Raw genomic sequence first — 21,842 nt, forward strand, 5'->3', positions numbered from 1 at the left:
TTTAAAACTTAACATGGGGTTACAAAATAGTAAGTGGAAGTACCTAAAAATGCAAGTTTGTTTCTTTTTTGTATGATAATTCTGATAAGATGTACCAATATTCTTTTTCTTTAGTGATAATCGATTTATATAATAACTGACTTCGGTTAATGTACTGGTCTTGACTGAGGATATACCAACAGTAAGTTAACTTGTCAGTGCTCATTTACCCCTAGGCTAAAAGTAAAAAGTGAATACTGTTTTCGTTTTCTTCAGATTGATTCAGTTAATACTTATTGAATACCTACTATGGGCTAGGTGCTGGAGTTCATCTGTGAATAAGAGGGCCCCCTTCACCCTCGTGCGATCTTATGTGACAGTGATAGGAAACATATTAAACATGTAAACAAACAGCATTTTATTTGGCTCTGGATGCTATAAAGAAAATAAGATAGAATATTGGGCTAAGTTGTAACTGGGTGGAGGAGGAAGTGCTACTTTAGATGGATGGGCTTCTCTGAGGTGGTAACATGCAGCTTAGCCTTCCTAAAATCTGGGGAAAGAGATTCCCTGTCAGAGGGAACAGCCAGTAGAGAGGCCCTAAAGCAGAAACGAATTTGCGGGGCACCTGGGTGGCTCAGTCGGTTGGACATCTGCCTTCAGCTCAGGTTGTGATCTTGGGGTCCTGGGATTGGGCCCCACAGTGGGCTCTCTGCTCAGTAGGGAGTCTGCTTCTCCCTTTGCCCACCCCCCCCACCCCCCTCCCTCCTTGTGTTCTCTGTCTCAAATAAATCTATAAAGAAAAAAGAAAGAAAGAAATGAATTTGCTATGTTTGAAAAAAGGCCAGTGTGCCTGGCGTGGAGCAAGTGATGGGGAAAATAGTAGGAGTTAAGGTTGGAGGGTCAGATCACATATCCTGAGTTCACTAGTTCAGATTTTATTCAAATTGTATTGAGAAGCATCTGGAAGGTTTTAAGGAGGGAATTGATGTGATCTGATTTATACTTGGAGATTACTCTGGCTGCTGTGAGGAAATTAGCTTGTTGGGGACAAAGAATCAAGGCAGGGAAACTCATGGGGAGGATTTTGCAGTATCCAGGAAAAAATCATGATAGTTTGGAGTAAGGTGGCAGCAGCAGCTTGGTAGGAAGTAGAGATGGATTTGGGATATATTTTGGCAGTGGGACAAGCAGGACTGCTAACATTTGGATGTCAGGTTGAGGGAAGGAGGAAAAATCAGATACGACTTCTAGTTTTTAGGCCTGATAACTGGGTGAATGATGATAACTATTATAGAAATCAGAAGATGTGGTAGGAGCAGATGCATGGCTGAGATGAGGAGAGAGGAGTCCTTAAGGATTCTGACTGGTTTACAGTACCAACTTAATAACCTGGTGGAGAGGGCAGTTAGATATTTGTGCCTGATGCTCAGGGGGCAGCCAGGATTGGAGATATAAATTTAAGCAACATCAGTACGTAGGTGGTATTTAAAAGCATAGTGAGGTTACCTAGGGAGGGTTTAGGTAGTAAAAAGAGAGGGCTCAGTATCCCAATATTTAGAAATTGAACAGCCAGCAAGGATCCTGCAAAGGAGCATTCGGTGAAGTCGAAGGAAACCCAGTGGGGTATGACGTCCCAAAAGACATGGGAAGTGTTTGAAGCAAGGAGCTAACGAAGTCTGTTCAGTGCTGCTTGAGAGATAAGGAAGAGCTGGAAAGAGCCTTCATAAATGGCCGTGGTAAGATGAAGGAAGGCCATTATTGACCTCAATATTGAAAACTTTGTGTATTGCTAACAGTATTCTGTGTGCTTTTGTGTGTGCTAACTTTTTTAGTCCTCACAAGAACCCTATGAGACAGTTACTTTTGTTATCCCCATTTTATGACTGAGGAAATTGAGACAGACAAGTTATGCTGCTTTTATACCTAGTGAGTCACAGAACAGGGATTGGAACTCAGGAGGTCGAAGTCCAACAACCATATTCTGTTTCCCTCCTATATAATATGTATGATAAGAAAAAGTAGTATGAAACCACAATCAAAGTAAGTTGAGAGAATGGCAAGTGAGAATGTGTAGATTATATGTCAAGACAACTCTTGAGAGAAGTTTTATGGAGAGGAGATATATGGGATGGGAGCTGGCAGAGAACATAGGTCAAGGACATTGTTTTGCTTAAGATGGGTGATCTTAAACATGTTTCTGTGCTGATGTTGATGATCCGGGTAAAAGAGGGGGCTTGAAGAGTAAGGAGAGATCAAGGATGGTTTTAGGAATGCAATTCTTAAATGGCTTATGTGGAAGCAAGGAATTTTCCTTCCTGCTGACCAGAGAAAACACAGTGTATTGGTTCATATGTAGCTGGATTAATGCATTGGTGGTAGGAGGGTGAGAGAGGTAGTTCTTCTCTGATAGCTTCTGGGTTCTCAATCAAGTATGAAAGGGAAGCAAGTAGAGGGATACAAGAAGTTACCTCAAGTAGGAGAGAGAACGGAGAGGTAATAGAGAATGAGCATCTTGCCAAGGGGAGAACAAATGTACCAGAGAAATTAATAGGACTTGATGGGCAGTGTTGTTTGCCATTTGATATTTTTGGTCCAATTTTGGACCAATTAGCAGAACTCTGTCTATTTTATTCCATTTCTAGGGAGAAGTTTAGCTACTTGGGATTAGGAGCAGAGTAAGACTTTATTAGGGTTGGACAAGTAGAGCAAATAGAATGGAGGGAGAAAGAACAAAGCATTTAAAGAGTGTTTTCCAGGGAGTGATTATAGCACTGAAACATGGTATTTTTTTTTTTTAAAGATTTTATTTATTTATTTGAGAGAGACAATGAGATAGAGAGAGCATGGGAGGGGGGAGGGTCAGAGGGAGAAGCAGACTCCCTGCTGAGCAGGGAGCCCGATGCGGGACTCGATCCCGGGACTCCAGGATCATGACCTGAGCTGAAGGCAGTCGCTTAACCAACTGAGCCACCCAGGTGCCCTGAAACATGGTATTTAACCATGGATGGTGGATGGTGAGGAAGAGGTTTTCAGTTGATGAGTGTTTCCAGTGCTCTTGCAGAATGTTGGGTTGGAGGTTCTTGAGGGAAGCTGGAGAGGTAGGAGCTTGTAGTCAGATGATGGTGGTGACAAGATCTTGACTATGACCATGGCAGTGGGTGGTCCACATGGAGTATATTGATGGAATTGAGAAAATTAAGAAAACAACAGGCCAGGATTTTGGGAGACTTTTTTTAATATGGATATTCAAATTGCCAGGAATTATGACAGTAATGGTAGAGAGAAGATAGTGAGCTGGGTGCTGGGATTTCAGTAACTAAGGTAACTTAACCATATGACAGTCAAAAAGAGCAGTATTAGCTAGTGTGTTCAGATGACATATTCAGAAGAGCTGGGAGTTTTGAAGGGGTTAGGAGATAAAGTGGTTTGAAAGTGGCATTGGGGATTAGAGTAGGTAGGGAAAACACCTACCCATTGACTCCAAGCCTTGAGGTGTACCCTGAAAGGGGGGGGGGGCGCTGTAAAGAGAGAGCATTATCAGTCCACTGCAGGCATGCAAAGCTTTTAAAAGCATGGCAATAGCAGGATGGTTTGGACAGGGTGGGCAGGGAGTAGAGACCAAAGACAGAGCCACCAGTAATGATATTGTGGAACCAGTCCCCAGAGAGGTGACAGGATCAGATGAGGACAGTAGGTATAGAGAGGAGGAGTGTGTGAAAAATCTATCCAGAGTAGAATTGGAAAGGGTTGTTTCAGAGCTAACTTCTCACTACCTTCATGGTCCTGTCCCTGGGGGAATATTTACTTGTATTATTTCTTTGATAATTTCCTCCCCACAGCATTCTCTGTTCCTTTTTTCTGCAGTTTGTTTAGGCAGTTGTTAGTGTTCCTGAATCAATTCTCTAATCTTTTTTTAAGGTTTTTTTTCCCTTGAATCTCTGTCCCGCCCCACCCCCCACCCCCTCCAGGAAAGGGACCAAGATTTCTTTGATGTCATCTTCTAACTCTTGGGTAAGGTTTTTATGGCTACCTCATTTTAAATTCCAAGCATGCTCTCTTTCTTCTGTTTATTCTTTTTCATAGCATCCTATACTTATTTTATGGATGTAATATCTTTTCTCATCTCTAAGGACATTAATTGCATTTTTCCCCTTCTTAATTGGCTGTGTTTCCTCCGGGTGCCTTTTTTCCCTTCATTTTCTCTTTTTCGATCCTCAGATCCCTGTCTGACATTTATGTTCATACTATGAATCTGTTCAGACTTAAGAATAGGGCATTAAAAAGGCTGTGTGGAAGCTGTGTGGGCACAGGCAGGGCTTGTTGATGGTGGATTTTATTTGCTGTTGAGGAAACCTCCAAATACTTGGAAGTCTTCTCCTTAGGGTATTCAGTTTCTAAGAGAAGAATCTTCTAATCTTCCTGGGAGATATAAGCCAGCTGCCAGTTTTCCTGAGTAGAGTTTGGGAAGGCGGCTCTGCATTTCCCTGTTCATTATGTGAACTACCACTTCAGGGTGTTTCAGCCCAGCTAGGGCATGAGCTCTCCTTGGTACCCGGGGTCTCCATGTGCAATTTCTGTAGCCACCCCCTCCCCGCCCCCCCCGCAGTATCTATTTCAGCTTTTGGAAACCTTTAAACAGTAAAAGAGAAAAGGAAAAAAGGTACCTGGAGGGAACAGCCAATTTGAAAAGAAGAAAAAAAATGCAACTATCATTAGTATTCTTAGAAATGATTTAAAAAATGCCACATCCATACTGTCCTAACTGGGTTATTTTGCCTCCATCCACTTTCTGCCTTCTAACAATGCACTGAAATCTGTAGTTAGCTACTGTATTCCCTTCTGTTCTCCTTGTGCTTGTGGATTTGTACCTTTTTCTTTTTGCTTAAAGAAATTCCTTTGCCATCATTTTAGAGGAGGTTGGGGAGGGAACAGAGGTAATTGTGTTTGATTAATCTGCTGTTTAATTGGAAATCCTAAGTTTAGATGTGAGCATGTTGGCGTAAGGGTTCTTGTGGAGACACCGGTTTGTTGCCCAGGTGAGAAATTTAGTTTAGTGATAGGTATTTAGACCTCCTCAGTTTAACATAATTATCAAAGCCATAACATTTCCCCAGGAAAGTTTGAAGCATGGCATTCATTCATTCAACATATACTTATTAAGTGCCTATCATGTGCTGGCAGGGAGAAGATGGGCTAGGCTGGAATGTAGGGAACTGACATAAAGATAAGGTAGTGGGAAAGAAGCCACTGGAAGAGCAATGGGAAAGGTTGGAAGGGGATGAGACTGAGAGTGCTCCCACCTGGGAGGGAATTTTAGGGAAGGGAGCACAGACGTTTTCCATCACATAAAGTGCTCCATAAGGGTTCAGATGGAATGAAGGAAGCCTTCTATTTGATTATTCCATTCGTATTTATTGAATTTCTAGCACAGTGCTAGATTCTGGGGTAGAATGGTCAACAAGACTGACCTGATCTTAGATCTGTTAGAGTTTACATTCTAGTGAAGGTAGAGTTAAACCAGGACCAGCCTTAAAGCATGAGCTATGTGGGCACATCAGGAGGGAGCTAACTTTGTTGGGGGTCAGGAAACACTTCCAAGTGGAAGTGATTAATCTGGGACCCAGTTTTGAGTCCCTGAATAAACGAAAATTAGCATTTAATCATTTTGGAGCCTGGAGAGGAAGGAATGGGCCTAGAACAGGAATGATTCCACATGTAACCTTTCTTTCTTTCTTTTTTTTCTTAAGATTTTATTTATTTATTTGGCAGAGAGAGAGACAGAGTACAAAAAGGGGGAGCAGCGGGCAGAGGGAGAGGGAGAGTCAGACTCCCCGCTGAGCAGGGAGCCCAACGAGATGTGGGCCTTGATCCCAGGATCCCAGGGATCATGACCTGAGCCAAAGGCGGATGCCTAACTGACTGAGCCACCCAGGCGCCCCTCACATGTAACCTTTCTTTCAAAGACGAAGGATAGGTTATACGACAGCTTTTGAAAATCAAAGGGCCTTTCAGATGGATTGTATACATTGACACACTCTACAACATTACAAGGGAAATTTCTAGAATTTTAGCCATTTCTACAGAAAAATCTTAAAATATTCCATGGGAAAGTAAACCTTGAAGTTTGATGATTAAAAATAGACCATCTGTGGCTTCAGGGTCTGAAGTATTACAGAGGGACTATTTATTTAAAAAATGAATTGCTAGTGATCTAATTAGCAATTCAGAGGTTGGACTCTCACAGACTTGCTTAGTATGTTACCCAGGGCCCAGGTGAAGAACAAAGTATAGAGTAGTTTACATTACACTAACAAATTGCACTTTATGACTTAAACTAAAAACTAATTTTTCTTTTTTCAAAAAAGGAAACATAGCAAATAATATTCAAGTGTTTACCATGACCATTAGTATTCTCAATTAAATTCGTATGTGGGCTGGAGAAAAAATAAAACACATGAAGTTCCTTTGCAGTGAATATTTACCTACTGTTGTTAATGGCAGTCTGCCTGAGAGAAAATTTTTCAGAAAGGGCAGTAGTGTCTTGAATTTCCTCTTAAAATTGGAAGAGGGTAGGAGGAACACTTGAAAGGGAAAATAAAATAATTATCTGTCAATAGGGAGAAAGTTGTACCTTATGTGCGGGAGAAAAAAGTTGGCAAGGAACACTGCCCTTTTCTTTCCCAGAAACCACAGAGCCTCCTCCTTTCCCTTTCTCATTCACCTGCTCTAAGCTGATGGAACTAGCACATGAACTTGGAAAAAAAGGAGGAGCCTCTCCCTTCCCACCAGCTTCATGGTCCTGGGAACCACCTGAGGGCCAGAGGGAGATGGAAGCAATCTTTGTTTCTCTTTGGTGCCGTGGGAGTGGAATGTTTTCAACTTTAGTTTGAATAAATTTACCAAAACAACCATACAGCGCCTACCTGTCTATGACTCCTACTCCCTCAGCCCAGAGCTTTCCTCTGTTGGTGTGGGCTGAGATGCAAAGTGCCCACATAGGTAAATCTAAAAGGCAAATCTTAAAAGTGTATGTTAAAATAGAGGAAGTTCTCACCAATTTATTTAGCTATCCAGATTGGATTTTTTTTTTTTTTTAAGTAGGCTCCATGCCCAGTGTGAAGCCCAGTGTGGGGCTTGAACCCATCACCCCAAGACAAGATCCGACCAAGAATCTGACACCTAACCTACTGAGCCACCCAGGCACCCCATTATTTAGCTGTCCAGTGGAGACATGAGACTAGACGATCATGAAGGTCCCTTTCTGCACTGTTTCTGTTATTCTGTGTGGTTCGTTTTTGCATTTGTAGAATGAGGACTTGGTCACTGCTTATCCCTAGTAAGGATGGTGAGGGCAACAACATCTCCCTCTTAGATTGTGACGAACACGACTTACTTGAGGAAGCCTTCCTTTGGTCCATGCTCAGGTTCTGCCAGGAGGCAGCCTGGCTTAGGGGAGTAGTAGACTCCCTGAGTTTGAATATAAGCTCTGCTCCCTATGCTATGGGAATCAGACAAGTCTCTACCTCTCTAAGCCTTGGTTTATTCTTCTAAAAAACGGACTTAATAATACTTTCTCCAGAAGTTGGTTGCAAAGATGAATATACCATGTAAAGTACCCAGCACAATGTGTGACACATAGAAGATGCTTTATATAATATTTTATGTATCTTTTTATAATGGAAGTAGTTTTTACTTCCTGACAGTAGAGTAAATAAGGATACACATTTCCCAACAAGTTGTACAATTAAGGAGAATTACTTACTCATGCTACTATCATGTTTTCTTCGTCATGATGCCAATTTGTAATTTTTTCATAAAACATTTGGCCTTTGAAAGTAGTTGTAGTGTTCAGATAGGTGTATGCTTTATGGGAGTTTTTAATGTAAAGGGTTTCTTTGTTAAGATTGTGTAGAAATCTTCCATATGAATTTGATGTGGGAAATTCAGGCATATTTTGACTTTCAATTTGAAGCTTTGCTAATATGCTTCTTGGAAGCTCATTTAAGTTATCTTTGGCTGAAATTATGGAGAGTTGTTTCCCATATTTCATAAGAATCAAATAGGAAAATTAATTTAAAAAAAGTTAAAACCTTGTATGTTAGTTTGGATCCTCTGAAAAACAGACACCAAGACAGGATTAGTCATTCAAGAGATTGTTTGAGGAGTAGCCTGTAAGAGAAATGGGGGGGGGAGCCAGAGGAGCCAGGAGAGCTATCAGACCATGATGTAGGTCTGACCTACATGTGGAGGACAGAAGGAAAGAAGAAAGCCTGGAAGAAAGAGGCTTAGGTTGCAGTGAAGTTCTAAGAAAAGTTCAGCACAGCTGATGAGGCCCCCAAACCATGTTGCCCATCAGAGAGTCCACATCTTGTAGTTACGGATCTGGCTTAGAGTCTCTGCTACTCGGTCATGGGCTGGGAGCCACGTGTGGGAAGAGTAGCCTTGGTTAGAACTCAGTGGTAGATTCAGAGCACTGCATCTGGGGCCCTTGGTCAATTATGCTTCTGACAGTAAATCTGACAGGCCCATTTACATGGCCTCCACACTTTCACATACTTCCATAGCCCATGTTACAAAGCTTTATGACCTACCTAGTTAATGTTTTCATCAAGTATTAGTGTCACAAAATGATCAAAAGGAAACATGTAATGCTGCATTGAGATACACCTGATGGATTTGTCCAGTGTTAGAAACATGGGCTTCATCCATCCTCAACATCCCTCTTCCACATGTTCAACTCCAGCCAGTCAGCAACTGAGTTCTGCTGATTTCACTCCCTAAACCAGTGACTCCTTCCACGTGTCTGCACTTTAGAATCATCTGGGGATCTTTTAAAAATTCCAAAGGCCAGGCCATATCCAGATTAATTAAATCACAAGCTTTTTTTTTTTTTAAGCTTCCCAAATGATTCCAGACAAGTTTGGAAACCGATGTCTTATTTCCAAACCTGACTTCTCTCCATCCCAACTACCATGGCCTTAGTCATTCCTCACTTGGATGACTGACCAGCTTCCTATTTAGTCTCTGTGCTTCTAATCTTCTCCCCCTCATATGTATCCTATCCACAGAAACCTATTGACCTCCAGAAGTGTACATCTTACTGTGTCACTATTCTGTTTCCAGCTCTCCCACAGCCCCTCACATCTAAAGCATTGCTTCTCAACCCTTTCCTCCCCCTGCCTCCACAGCATCCACCAGCATAACACACGTCCTCAATGAGTATTATACATGGTGATTTTCAACCTATTTGGACATGTTATGTTCCCCCTCGGGAAGGAGTGTCTGAACATTGGAGGACTCATAGTCTGGGCAACTTGAAAAACACTTTCTCCACCACCCCTTTTCTTCCCTGCCCCCTTCCCCCATTCCTGATGTGTGCTCTCCTGCTAAGGGGCTTAAACCTTAATATGGAATACAAGACCACCTTTTGATCTGGTCCTATCTCCCTGATCCCATCTTTCACCTGTTACTTAAGGTGAGTAGTACATAAGTAAGTCATAAGTACTTATGTTCCCAACTTCTGAAAGTTCTTGGTATAAACCATGTTGTTCCCATCTTTTATGCCTTTAATTATTTCTGTCCCCTCTTTCTGGAATGCCTCGCCTTTAGCTTCTCCAGCAGTGCTTTCCCTTTTAAACTAACTTGAAGTTTTAAAAGCAACCATTAAGTCTCAACTCTGTGGTTACCTCAGCAAAGCCTTCTCTGACTCACTACTCCAGCCAGGTTGGGACCCTTCTTTCCTTATCAAGAACCTTGTGTACTTATTTTATTAATTTTGCAATGTTGCACTGGCATTAGCTGTTTTAAGGGATCTAGATTCACTGTTCTCTTTTTCTAGAATTACAATTTTTGTAATTATTTTATTTCGTTTACTGTGAGATTTTGAACCCACGTAATTTGGAGCAGGGCATTATGATTAACAGAAGCTAGAATCATAAAATATCAATATTGGAAGGGACTTTTAAAGGTAATTTTGTTCAATCACAAAAGTTTTGTTTGTTTTACATTTAATAAATTTGAGGAGGATGCTATTTATCCAAATGGAAATATCCCTGCATATTTTGGGAATACAAAATTATAATACATGCTGGAGAAATCAGCAGAAAAGGGTGGATGAAGCCTCCAAGGGAAAGAGTATAGACAGAAAACAAAGGACAGATGACCCATCATTGGACAACACTTGCCTTCAGAAAACATGAAGTGATTAAGAGATGCCAGTTCAGTAGACAGAAGATTTGTAGGAGAACCAGTGTGGTGTTATAAAAACCAGAGAAAGGAGTATTTTAAGAAGCAGGGAGTGACCGTGGGGCCAGTACTCTGAGAGGCTCAGAGATAGCAGGGGTCCTATAAAGTTCCTTTCAGATATGATGCCTGCTCCTAGGAAGCAATATCTACTGAGGAAGAATATGAACCTCCAAGAAATCAGACTGGACAAATTTACCTCTTCCTCCAGAATCTAAACCTAAGTAGTTCTTGCCCTTTTTTTGGGACTCAGAGACTTTTGACAATTGGATAAAATCTACTGACTCTGTCCTCAGAAAAATGCATATAAGTGCACATACACATACAATTTTATGTACAATTTCTCATAGTTCATTCTATTACCTACCCCAAACTATCCCTACTCAAGCTTCTCCATGGAACCCCACATTAACAGACATTGTTCTGCTGTCAGGTACTTGGGTGATGATGACAGGTGATATATTTGAGGATTAAGAACTATTTCCCCCTGCTCAAATCTGAGGTGAACAAAACCTGTAGAGGTCTTAGAAATTCTGTTTTGCTTTTCCCTTCTAAGGAGGACTAGACTGAGTAGAGGTATTCCTAGGTGCTTCCAAGACTGCCCAATCTGCAGATTGTCCATTTTCCTGGATTCCTGTCTGTTGACTAATCATGTCACTCATTTAGGCTTGCTAGCCACTGTACCTTGGCTTTTGAAAAGGCCTCCTTCTGAATTTTAACCAGCGACCATGACTTAACCTCATTTCCACCGGGCTGGCTTCTGACTTCCACTTCTTTTAAATGACTCACCCTCATTTATTCCCTTTTCAAATTAAAGAATTCAGAGAGACAATGAAAACATTCTGGCTTGCAGAAATGGAAAAATTGTTGTTTAAATTTTTATGGGAAAGGGAGCAGAGTTACAGTCGACCTTTACCAATCTCAGCCCAATAGGATTGCAGTGACATGGAAAATTCAAAGCATTGGACAATTTAAAAATACTAAATTTGTGATTTGTGTTATGGAAGTTATTTCTGTACCTGTTTTTTCTGCTTTTCTTAGAAATGTTTTCACAATAACTAGCGGAGGCCTGGGTGGCTCAGTTGGTTAAGCATCTGACTTCGGCTCAGGTCATGATCTCAGGGTCCTGGGATCAAGCTCTGCATTGGGCTCACTGCTCAGTGAGGAGTCTGCTTCTTCCTCTCCCTCTGCCCCTCCACCTGCTGTCAAATAAATAAAATCTTGAAAAAAAGAAATGTTTTCACAATAACTAGTTGGAGAATGGAAGTGGACATGTTGGGAAATTGCCCTGGGATACCACATGTACTTTGTTTGATTCATACTTGTTGTTAGTAATGGGAACTGGGTATCTATTCAAGAGAGAATTTTAGACTTTGATAAATAATAGCAATTTCTTAAAGTGGAACATGAACTTTGGATGAAAAAAAGTAGAAATAGTGTGAAAAAATATTAGTCTAGAAATGATTATTTTAGTCAATTGTATATTGGATTTTTAAAGGGGCATGAGTCTGGATGAGTAATTAAAAATGCTGCCCCCCTGCACAATGAGATTTTTAGGGTGATGGGCCTGGTCTGTATGGTCCTGTGGTGTTGAATTACATAACTCTCTACATTTTTCAAAACTCATAGAATTGTATACCATAAGAATAGCTTTTACTGCCTGCAAAAAAAACAAAACACCCAGGATGTCAGGGAAATTCAGGATGGAAAGCAGACTGTGACAAATGAACCTAGCTATATTACAAATATAGGGCATAGTCTCCCTGAAGGGGATGGGAAAGAAAAGAGTTGACCCAGGGTGCCTGGGTGGCTCAGTCATTAAGTGTCTGCCTTTGGCTCAGGTCATGATCCCAGGGTCCTGGGATCGAGCCCCACATAGGGCTCCCTGCTCCACGGGAAGCCTGCTTCTCCCTCTCCCACTCCCCCTGCTTGTGTTCTCTCTCTCGCTGTGTCTCTCTCTGTCAAATAAATAAAATCTTTAAAAAAAAAAAAAAAGAGTTGACCCAAATAACTAAGGAAAACAGTGTTTTGCCTAGATTCTGTAAGGATAAAGGCAAAAAGAACTGTACAAAACCACTGGCAAATTTGTTTCTCTCAGAGTTATGGTTTAGCAATTCTGACACCATTTTACATATTTGCCGGGGTTGAACAAATATGTAAATATATTGTAGATGATAAGAATCTGGTGCCAGGTTCTTTATTGTCAAAGAAAAAAAGGTAACAAATAACGTGGGATGGGGTGGGGGCTAGGGTTTCCTATATGAACAGGTCGGTACAGATATAAATATTGATATGTTTATTTGCAGTGGCTACTATAATGTACATATTTCCCAGCTCTCTTCCTTGGAAGGGCTGAGAAGCAATGGCACCCAGTAGCGACAAGCACACCCAAGATCTTGTTTTCTTAATGCTAGTCTTCGAAAGAAGGAGCCAGGATTCCTTGGACAAATGGCTGATTGTTTTTAGGACTGGGACAGGAAAGAGACAAATGAACCTGGAGTGTCTTATAGTATCAGAAAGTAAAGAGGTGGGGGGAAGAGGGGATGAAGGCATGTCAGAAGGACACAGGGACCAACCAAAAGAAGCTGCTAATGGCCAAAGCTGGAACAATTTGAGTAATAAAATAAAGCCATTGGATTATAATCTAAAAGATAAAATAAATATCCATAGATTCATGTCCATAAAGATTGAATAAATAAGTAAATAAATGTACAAGGTGGGGAGGGACAAATCTTATCTACAAGGAATGAGGGAAATAGAAATCAGTAGAAATCACCATTAGAACACCGTGGTAGTAACTGCTACAGGCAAGATCCCTTGATGAATGCCAAAGTCAGCCAATGAAGCTTTGACGATAGAGTATTCGCATAGGTTCAAACTGTCTCCCCTCCAACTATCATTCACTGCTGTAGTGGTTTTCACATAGTTATAAATGTTTTGATATTCTCCCTTCCAGGAGGTGGAAATTAATTCCTTTCCCATTAACTGTGGTCTGTACTTAAGTGTCTCACTTCTAGGGAAGCGAATGTAGAGAAATTTGGCAGACAGGCGCCTGAACCAAGTGATCAAGGTTAATATTACAGGTTGATATACAGACTTCCTGATACAATGCAACTGGAACTGCAACTTCACATCTATGGGTTCTTCCCTCAAACCCATAACCTCAGTCTAATCATGAGAAAACATCAGACAAACCTGAACGGAGAGACATGGTACAAAAAACCTAACCACTACTCTTCAAGTCAAAGTTATAAAAGATGAGGAAAGGCTGAGAAGCCATCACAGATTGAACCTACAGAAAAAACTAAATGCAATAAAGTACCCTGGATTGGTCCCTGGAACAGAAACCTGAATAAATTCTACAGTGTAGTTAATAGTATTGTACCAATGTTAATTTCTAAGTTTTGATATATGTACCATGGTTATACAAATGTTTATAAATGGCTGTATAAATATACCATGGTTATAGCTAAGGGAAAGATGAGTGAAAGGTATATGGAAACTCTTAATACTATGTTTTTCAATTTTTTTGTAAATCTAAAGTTACTTTAATATAAAAAGTTAAAAAAAAAATGCTGCTCCTGAAATTCATATTTACAAATTCAGAGCCTTTGGGTTTTTTTGTTGTTTATTTTATTTTTTTTAAGATTTTATTTATTTTTTGACAGAGAGAGACAGCAAGAGAGGGAACACAAGCAGGGGGAGTGGGAGAGGGAGAAGCAGGCTTCCCGCGGAGCAGGGAGCCCGATGCGGGGCTCGATCCCAGGACCCTGGGATCATGACCTGAGCTGAAGGCAGCCGCTTGACGACTGAGCCACCCAGGTGCCCTTTTTGTTTTATTTTTATAAATACCCTGTATTTTGCTATTTTTCTCTTCTAACATGATAACTTGTCATTTGGTAGAAGAGCATTTAAATGTAGTTATTAATACCTGGAATTTATTTAAAGTAAGGGCTTTAGTCCACTTTATTATAGGTCTTAAAAACAGAATAAAGTCAAAGTGAATAATGATCAAGACTAAAGCAAGTCACGTTATGAATGTGCACAGACAGCTACATTGCATTCAATATAAGGCTTTTGCTGAGGAGAGAAGAACTTGTGTTTGGAATATTTTCAACAGAGTATCATTCACAGAGAAAAATGCATAATTTTGAATTAAATACATGAAAGGAAACCAATTTCATGGTGTCATTGGGGGAGAGAAACAGTCTTTTTCTTGTCATAGCATCTTCTATATTTGTGTATATATAATATATATATATGTATTTAGGCAAACCAAATTGTTCTTTTGATTAATCTATCTCTAGTAATTTGAAATAATGAAACAATATAGTGAGCTTATAGACTATTAAAAAATAGTCTGATTTAAATTGGAATGGGCTATGCCAGAAGTTGCAAATTCCATGGGCTGTGGGCTGCATTTAGCCCTGGGTATATTTTCATTGGCTGCCACAGTTTAAATTTTTTGAGGTAGTTGTCAGTATGTATGTATGTATGTATGTATTAAGATTTACTTAGAGAAGAGAGAGAGTGTGAGAGCATGAGTAGGGGGAGCAGAGGGAGAAGGAGAGAGTATCTCAAGCACACTCCCTCTTGAGATTGACCCGGGGCTCAATCTCATGACTCTGAGATCACAACCTGAGCCGAAACCAAGAGACGCTTAACAGACTGCGCCACCCAGGCGCCCCTTGCCAGTATGAGTTTTCACATAAAAACCTGAGTTTTCATTCTCTCTCAAACAGTAAGATCTGACAACACTGTGCATCCATTCTGCCATGGTGGCCCTTGGTAAGGACTGGCTGATGGATGCCTGTTCTAAGGTGTGCCCTTTCTAGTTTGCCACATTTCCTTTGTTATTGTATATAGATTTTTAAAAATTGAAGTGAAATTCACATAACAGAAAACTATTTCAAAGTGAACAATTCAGTGATATTTAGTATCTTTGCAATGTTGTGCAACCATTGCCTCTAGTTCCAAAACTTTTCATCATCCCCAAAGAAACTCCATTCTAATTAAGCAGTCACTCCCCATTCCCTGCTCCTGGTAGCCCCTGGCACCCATTTACCTGCTCTCTGTCTCTTTGGATTTACTTGTCCTGGATATTTCATATAATATGTGACCTTTTGTGTCTAACTTCTTTCATTTAGCATAATGTTTTCAAGGTTCATCAGTGTTAGAGCACTTACCAGTACTTCTTTCCTTTTATGGCCAAATAATATTCCACTGTTTTGGTACATACCACATTTTGTTTATCCATTCATAGGTTGTGGACAATTGGTTGTTTCTAACTTTTGAGTATTATGCATAGTGCTGCCATCAACATCTATGTACAGGGTTTTGTTTGAATAAATATCATATTTTTAATATTTTCTATGGATATTAATGTTGTTTCCGTCACACTTCTTGCATTGCCTATTGCCTCCCACCCTGGTCTGCTTTATTTACTTGCTTTCTCATCCTGTTTCCATTGGCTTTTGTACTTCTGTTTTCTGGTATGTAATGGGGGTGGGCATATGCATTTCCTCCATTTCCATACTTTCTTCCAGCCCAGAACTTGAACTAATTAATGAAAACCTTTCTTCGTTTTTTTTTTTTTTTTTAATGTACCTCTACACTAGATTTCTTTGTCTTTTCTTCCTCAGCTTTGATCATTGTCTGGTAAATATTGATTGTGGTTAAGGATTGTTCTATTTTCCTCTATTTTTCACGTTAAAAATCGGACAGTTTTAGAAGATCTAAAATTGGGGATAGAGCTTTGCCCCTTTTATAGTAAGCAGTGCCTTTATATATGCATCTGGGTTTAATTATAGTTGGCATCTCTGAACTCTGAGGGAAATTATGCATTGCTGAGATGTCATGTGTTTCTGGCAGTCTAAGAGTATAATCACTCAAATGTAAAGTCACTCCTCTGGTTTTCTTTAACCTGGCCTCAAGGTCTATCTTACCTCCCTCTCCCTGCCACTGAACTCCTGGGAGGGCCTCTTTCACTTCAATCCCTATCTGCTCTTCCTCTGATTTGCCCTTATTTGCCATTTAATCATTCACTCTAAGTAATATGACTTAACTTCTTTATGGTTGTATCTTGCCTCCCTAACTAGATTATAAAGCTCTGCTGAACAGACCCTAGTTGTGTTTATTTTTTATATGCTTCAGTGCAGAGCATGTATAACAGGCGTGCAATAAATACTTGCATTAGTGACTCACCAAACCAAAAAAAGAAAAACAATGCCCTTTTAAGTATACCTAACTACTCAGTATTATTAAGTTGAACAAGTTTAAAAGTGTTCAAATTCATTTTTGTGTGTCTTTTTTTAAACTGAAGTATAATTAACATACAGTGTTATATTAGTTTCAGATGTACAACACATCAATTCAACAGTTCTGTATATTACTCAGTGCTCATTATGATAAGCATAGCTACCTGGAATAAATGCCCGGGAGTGCATTTGCTGGGTCATATGGTATGTCATTTTTTTTTTTTTTTTTTAAGAAACTGCCAAACTCTTTACCAAAGTGGCCATACATTTTACATTTGCACCAGCAGTGTGGGAGAGATCCAGCTTCTCCACATCTTTGCCAGCACTTCGTGTTGTCATTATTTTTTTATTTTAGTTGTTCAAGTAGGTGTATAGTGACATCTCAGCATGGTTTTAATTTGCATTTCCCTGATGTCTAGTGATGTTGAACATCTTTTCATGTGCTTATGTGCTATGTATATGTGCTCTTCATTGAAATGTCTGTTCATATAGTTTGTCCTTTTTCTAATTGGTATTGTTTTGAGAGTTCTTTATCTATATGAGATATAGGTCCTTTTTTGGGCATGTTGTTTGCAGATATTTTCCCTGTCTGTAGCTTATTTTTTCATCCTCTTAACAGGATCTTTCACAGAAAAAAAGATTTGGGTTCTCATAAAGTCTCATTTACCAATTTTTAATTTTCTGTATCCTGCTTTTGGTATATATCTAAGAACTCTTCACCAAACTTAGTTCCTGAAGGTTTTCTCCCATGTCTTCTTTCAAAAGTTTCATAACCTTGCATTTATATCTATGATCCATTTTGAGTTAATTTTGGTATAGGTGTGAGGTTTAGGTCAGGGTTCTTTTTTTTTGATTTTTGGTTTTTTTTTTGCTTATGGTTATCCAATTGATCCTGTGCCGTTTGTTGAGAAGACAATCCTTTCTCTATTGAATTGCCTTTGCTCCTTTGTCAAAAACCAGTTGGCCATGCTTGTGTGGGTCTATTCTGGGTTTTCTCTTCTGTTTCACTGACATATGTGTGTGTCTGTCTGCCAAACCATACTTTTTTTTTTTAACATACAGTGTTTTATTAGTTTCTGGTGTACAATATATAGTGATTGAGGGGTGCCTGGGTGGCTCAGTCATTAAGCGTCTGCCTTTGGCTCAGGTCATGATCCCAGGGTCCTGGGATTGAGCCCCGCATCGGGCTCCCTGCTCCGCGGGAAGCCTGCTTCTCCCTCTCCCACTCCCCCTGCCTGTGTTCCCTCTCTCAGTGTGTCTCTCTCTGTCAAATAAATAAATAAATAAAATCTTTAAAAAAAATATATAGTGATTGAACAATTCTATATATTACTCAGTGGTCATCACAGTAAGTGTACTCTTAATTCTCATCACCTATTTAAATGAACTAAAATTTTGATTCAATATTTGGGAAGCTAATTTTCTTGACATGAGTTTACAAATGAATGTTATTGATGTTGCATAGTTTTAATGGCATGGAATTAAAATCCTAGAAACTTAACAAATCCCAGCTAACCTGAGAATTGCTGAGGTGAAACAGAATGAAATCTTTTAAAAACACAACTGTGTATGATTCACACTTAAGTTACTCCTAGGACATAATTATATAACAAAATGCTATTCTTTCATCCAAAAGCTGCAAATGCAGTTGAAAAATAATTACTGCATGACACCCTCCAAATTATAGTTAGTGTTTACAGATATTTTTAAAATCCTGCATCATTTATTGCTATTATGAAAAAGTTCTGGAATGTGTTGAGCAGAGGTTTTTTAAGGTACTGCATTCAGATAATACAGACTTTTGTGTCCTAGGAGTTAAATAAACAAAGCATTAATAAGTTATCCAGCAGTATAATGAAATAATCACCAAACGAAAGTGACGCAGTACATTGCTTGCTGGTAGCAAGTAATTGAAATGAAACATGTTTGTTATATTTTAGGTAATATAAGGGAATAATGGCTGGCAATTGAGTGAAGGCTTTTCGTTAGAAAAATCAGGAGTTTGGGGGCTGTGTTTTTCATCCACATTACAATGCTTTTCTCTGTCTTGACCTTTTGATGTCTTGCACTTCTTAAATTTATCACTTTTTGTAGGCCCTGATTGGTTAGTGGGGCAATGGTGTTTTTCATTTATTCTGCAAGGATGTCAACAATATATTTTTGTTGTGGGATTATATTTAAATCTCTCTATAGATTGATAATTCACTGTGTGACTTGGCAGAAGCAGAGCTTTTCTCAACCTCAAGCTAATAAAATAGAACTGTCATTTATACAGAACTAAATATGTACCAAGGACGAGACTGATGCTCTGTCACACATCACATTTAACCTCACTGGAATCAGCTTGTGCAGAAAGGAAAATGAGAGGACAGAGTGCGGTAACCTATTTAAGATCATCCAATGTCTGTTTGTTTTTTCTCATTTCATACATTGTGTGGTCCTGTTGGCACTAGAAAGGTGCAATTTTCTTCCTAACTTAATGGAAGATATAAGCCACAAACACTGCTGACTGAAAAAGGGAAAGGTCTACTTAGATTGGTAGTCTGGCAAAGGAAATCTTAACTCCTGGTAAAACTGAAAGCAGAAAGAGCTGGGGACAAGTTCCAGATCAAGAATCTGGATTGTTTTACCTAGTTCTTTAAGTCAAACAGTGTGATCTCATGTTGTTTCCATTTCCAATCCTAAGAACTCCAGATATACCCAGGACCAAATGCAAATACCACAACACATTTATTTCAAAATGATGTAAATGATTTTTGGGTTATCTGGGTCATTGGTCCCCCTCCACTAATGTGTATAATCAAGAACTGATGATGCCACACATGATAAGCAATCCTTTAATGGAAGATTTGATGTATAATTCCTTGTAGGAGTACAGTTTTGTTTTTCCAAGTTTTAGTTTTGACACACCTATTTTTGAAGAATGCCCTGTTCAGTTGTCTGAATTTTAGAATGTCATTTGAAATACTTAGCTATTTATGAAAAGGAAAAAAAAAAAAGTCCAACTGGGAGTGTGAACTTAATAAAATATTAATTATGGCTTTTGATATAACAAATTTGCAATCATAAACTAGGCTCCCATTACAATGGAGAATCACTCTTTCCCTGGCCCCTACTTTATTCTTTTCTCTTATGTACAACTTTTATAATGCACTTGTCAAGGCTAGTCGTTACATTCACATTTGTATGCTGACCATGAGGACTGTTTTGGCTTCCAAGTTGGTCAAGTTGAACTGCTTTGAAGCTAATAATGTGCTGAATTAGCAGACTTCTTTCATGGTATTCCAGAACAAACAGATCCCCTTTAAAAAAATCCCCACTTTTGTTATTTCAGGTGGTTTGAGTCTGTTATTTTTACATAAAGATGTTAAGGTTCTTCCAAGAGAGGTTCAAAGAGAAATTCAGGAATAAAATGTTAAGCAGATTAAAAGGACCTTTAGTATAATAATCATGTCACTGGGTGAAAGATGAGGTTAAAATTGGTCATTACTTTACTGTGTAGCCAGTCATGGTTTTTTTGTTTTGTTTTGTTTTGTTTTTTCCTTAACTTGCGTAGGAGGTCTCAAGGTAACCCTAAGTTTTAGAAAGCAATGTCATTGCTGGGACAAACATCAGAATAATAATATTTATTTGAGTGCTTACTCTAACAACCCTGGGAAGTAGGCACTATTATTATTTCCATTTTATAGATGAGGAAACAGAGGCATAATGTAGAGCATGGCCTACAAAGACATGCAGAAATTCCAAATTCCAGCTGTGACACTTATTAGCTGGGTAACTTTGAGCACTTTCTTAGCCTCTGAGCCTCAATGTTCTCATCTGTATAATGGGATTATAATATCTGTTTCAAAGGGTGGTTTTGAGGATTAATTTAAATAATAGTAAATAATAATACAGAACATTTACTGAGTGTTTATTATGTATTATTATGAGGATTAATTTAAGTAATAGTAAATAATAATAATACTGAACATTTATTGAGTGTTTATTATGTGCCAGGCTTATTATTCTAATTTTTACAACTCCATTATGTATGTACTTTTATTATATAGATTCTTATTCTCAAGGAAACATTAATGTAAGTCAAAATAGTATGGTACTGGCATAAAAATAGATCAGTGGAACAGAATAGAGAGTCCAGAAACAAACCCACATTTTTATGGTCAATTAATCTATGACAAAGGAGGAAGAATATGCAGTGAGAAAAAGGCTCTTCAACAAATGGTGCAGGGAAAGCTGGACAGCTACATGCAAAAGAATGACACTGGACCACTTTCTTACACCATACGCAAAAAAAATTCAAAACAGATTAAAGACCTAAGTGAGAGACCTGAAATCATAAAATTCTTAGAAGAAAACATAGTAATTTGGCATTGGCCACAGAAACATTTTTCTAGATGTCTCTCTGGCAAGGGAAATAAGCAAAATTAAACTACTTGGACTTCACCAAAATAAAAAGCTTCTGCATAGAGAAGGAAACCATCAACAAAAAAGCAGCCTACTGAATGGGAGATGATATTTGCAAATAATGTATCCAAAAAGGGGTTAATATGCAAAACATACAAAGAACTTACACAACTCAACACCAAGAAAACCTAATAATCCAATTAAAATTGGCAGAGGACCTGAATAGACATTTTTCCAAAGAAGACATACTGATAGCCAAGAGAAAAATGAAACAATGCTCAACATTACTAATTATCAGGGAAATGCAAATTAAAACCATAATGAGGTATCACTTTACACCTGTCAGAATGACTAGAATAAAAAAGACGAGAAATAACAAGTGTTGGCAAGAATGCAGAGGAAAAGGAACCCTTGTGTACTGTTGGTGGGAATACAAATTGGTGCAGCCACTGTGGAAAATGGTATGGAGGTTTCTCAAAAACTTAAAAATAGAATTACCATATGATCCAGTAATTCCACTACTGGGTATTGGAAGAAAACAGAACACTAATTCAAAAAGATATAAGCACCCCTATGTTTATTTGAAGCATTATTTATAATAGCCAAAATATGGAAGCAACCCAAGTATCCATCCACAGTTGGATGAATACAGATGTGTGTGTGTATGTGTGTATGTATAATGGAATATTACTCAGCCATAAAAAGAATGAAATCATGCCATTTACAACAACATGGATGGACCTAGAGGTAAAATGCTAAGTGAAATAAGTCAGAGAAAGACAGATATCAAATGATTTCATCCATATGTGGAATTTAAGAAACAAATGAACAAACAAAGAAAAAAAGAGACAAACAAAAAACCAGACTCTTAAAGTCAGAGAAAAAACTGGTGGTTTCCAGAGGGCAGGTGGGTGGGGACGGGTGAAATAGATAAAGGGAATTAAGAGTATACTT

The sequence above is a fragment of the Neomonachus schauinslandi genome, chromosome 11 (genome assembly GCF_002201575.2).
Source record: "Neomonachus schauinslandi chromosome 11, ASM220157v2, whole genome shotgun sequence".
NCBI classification, from domain to species: Eukaryota; Metazoa; Chordata; class Mammalia; order Carnivora; family Phocidae; genus Neomonachus; species Neomonachus schauinslandi.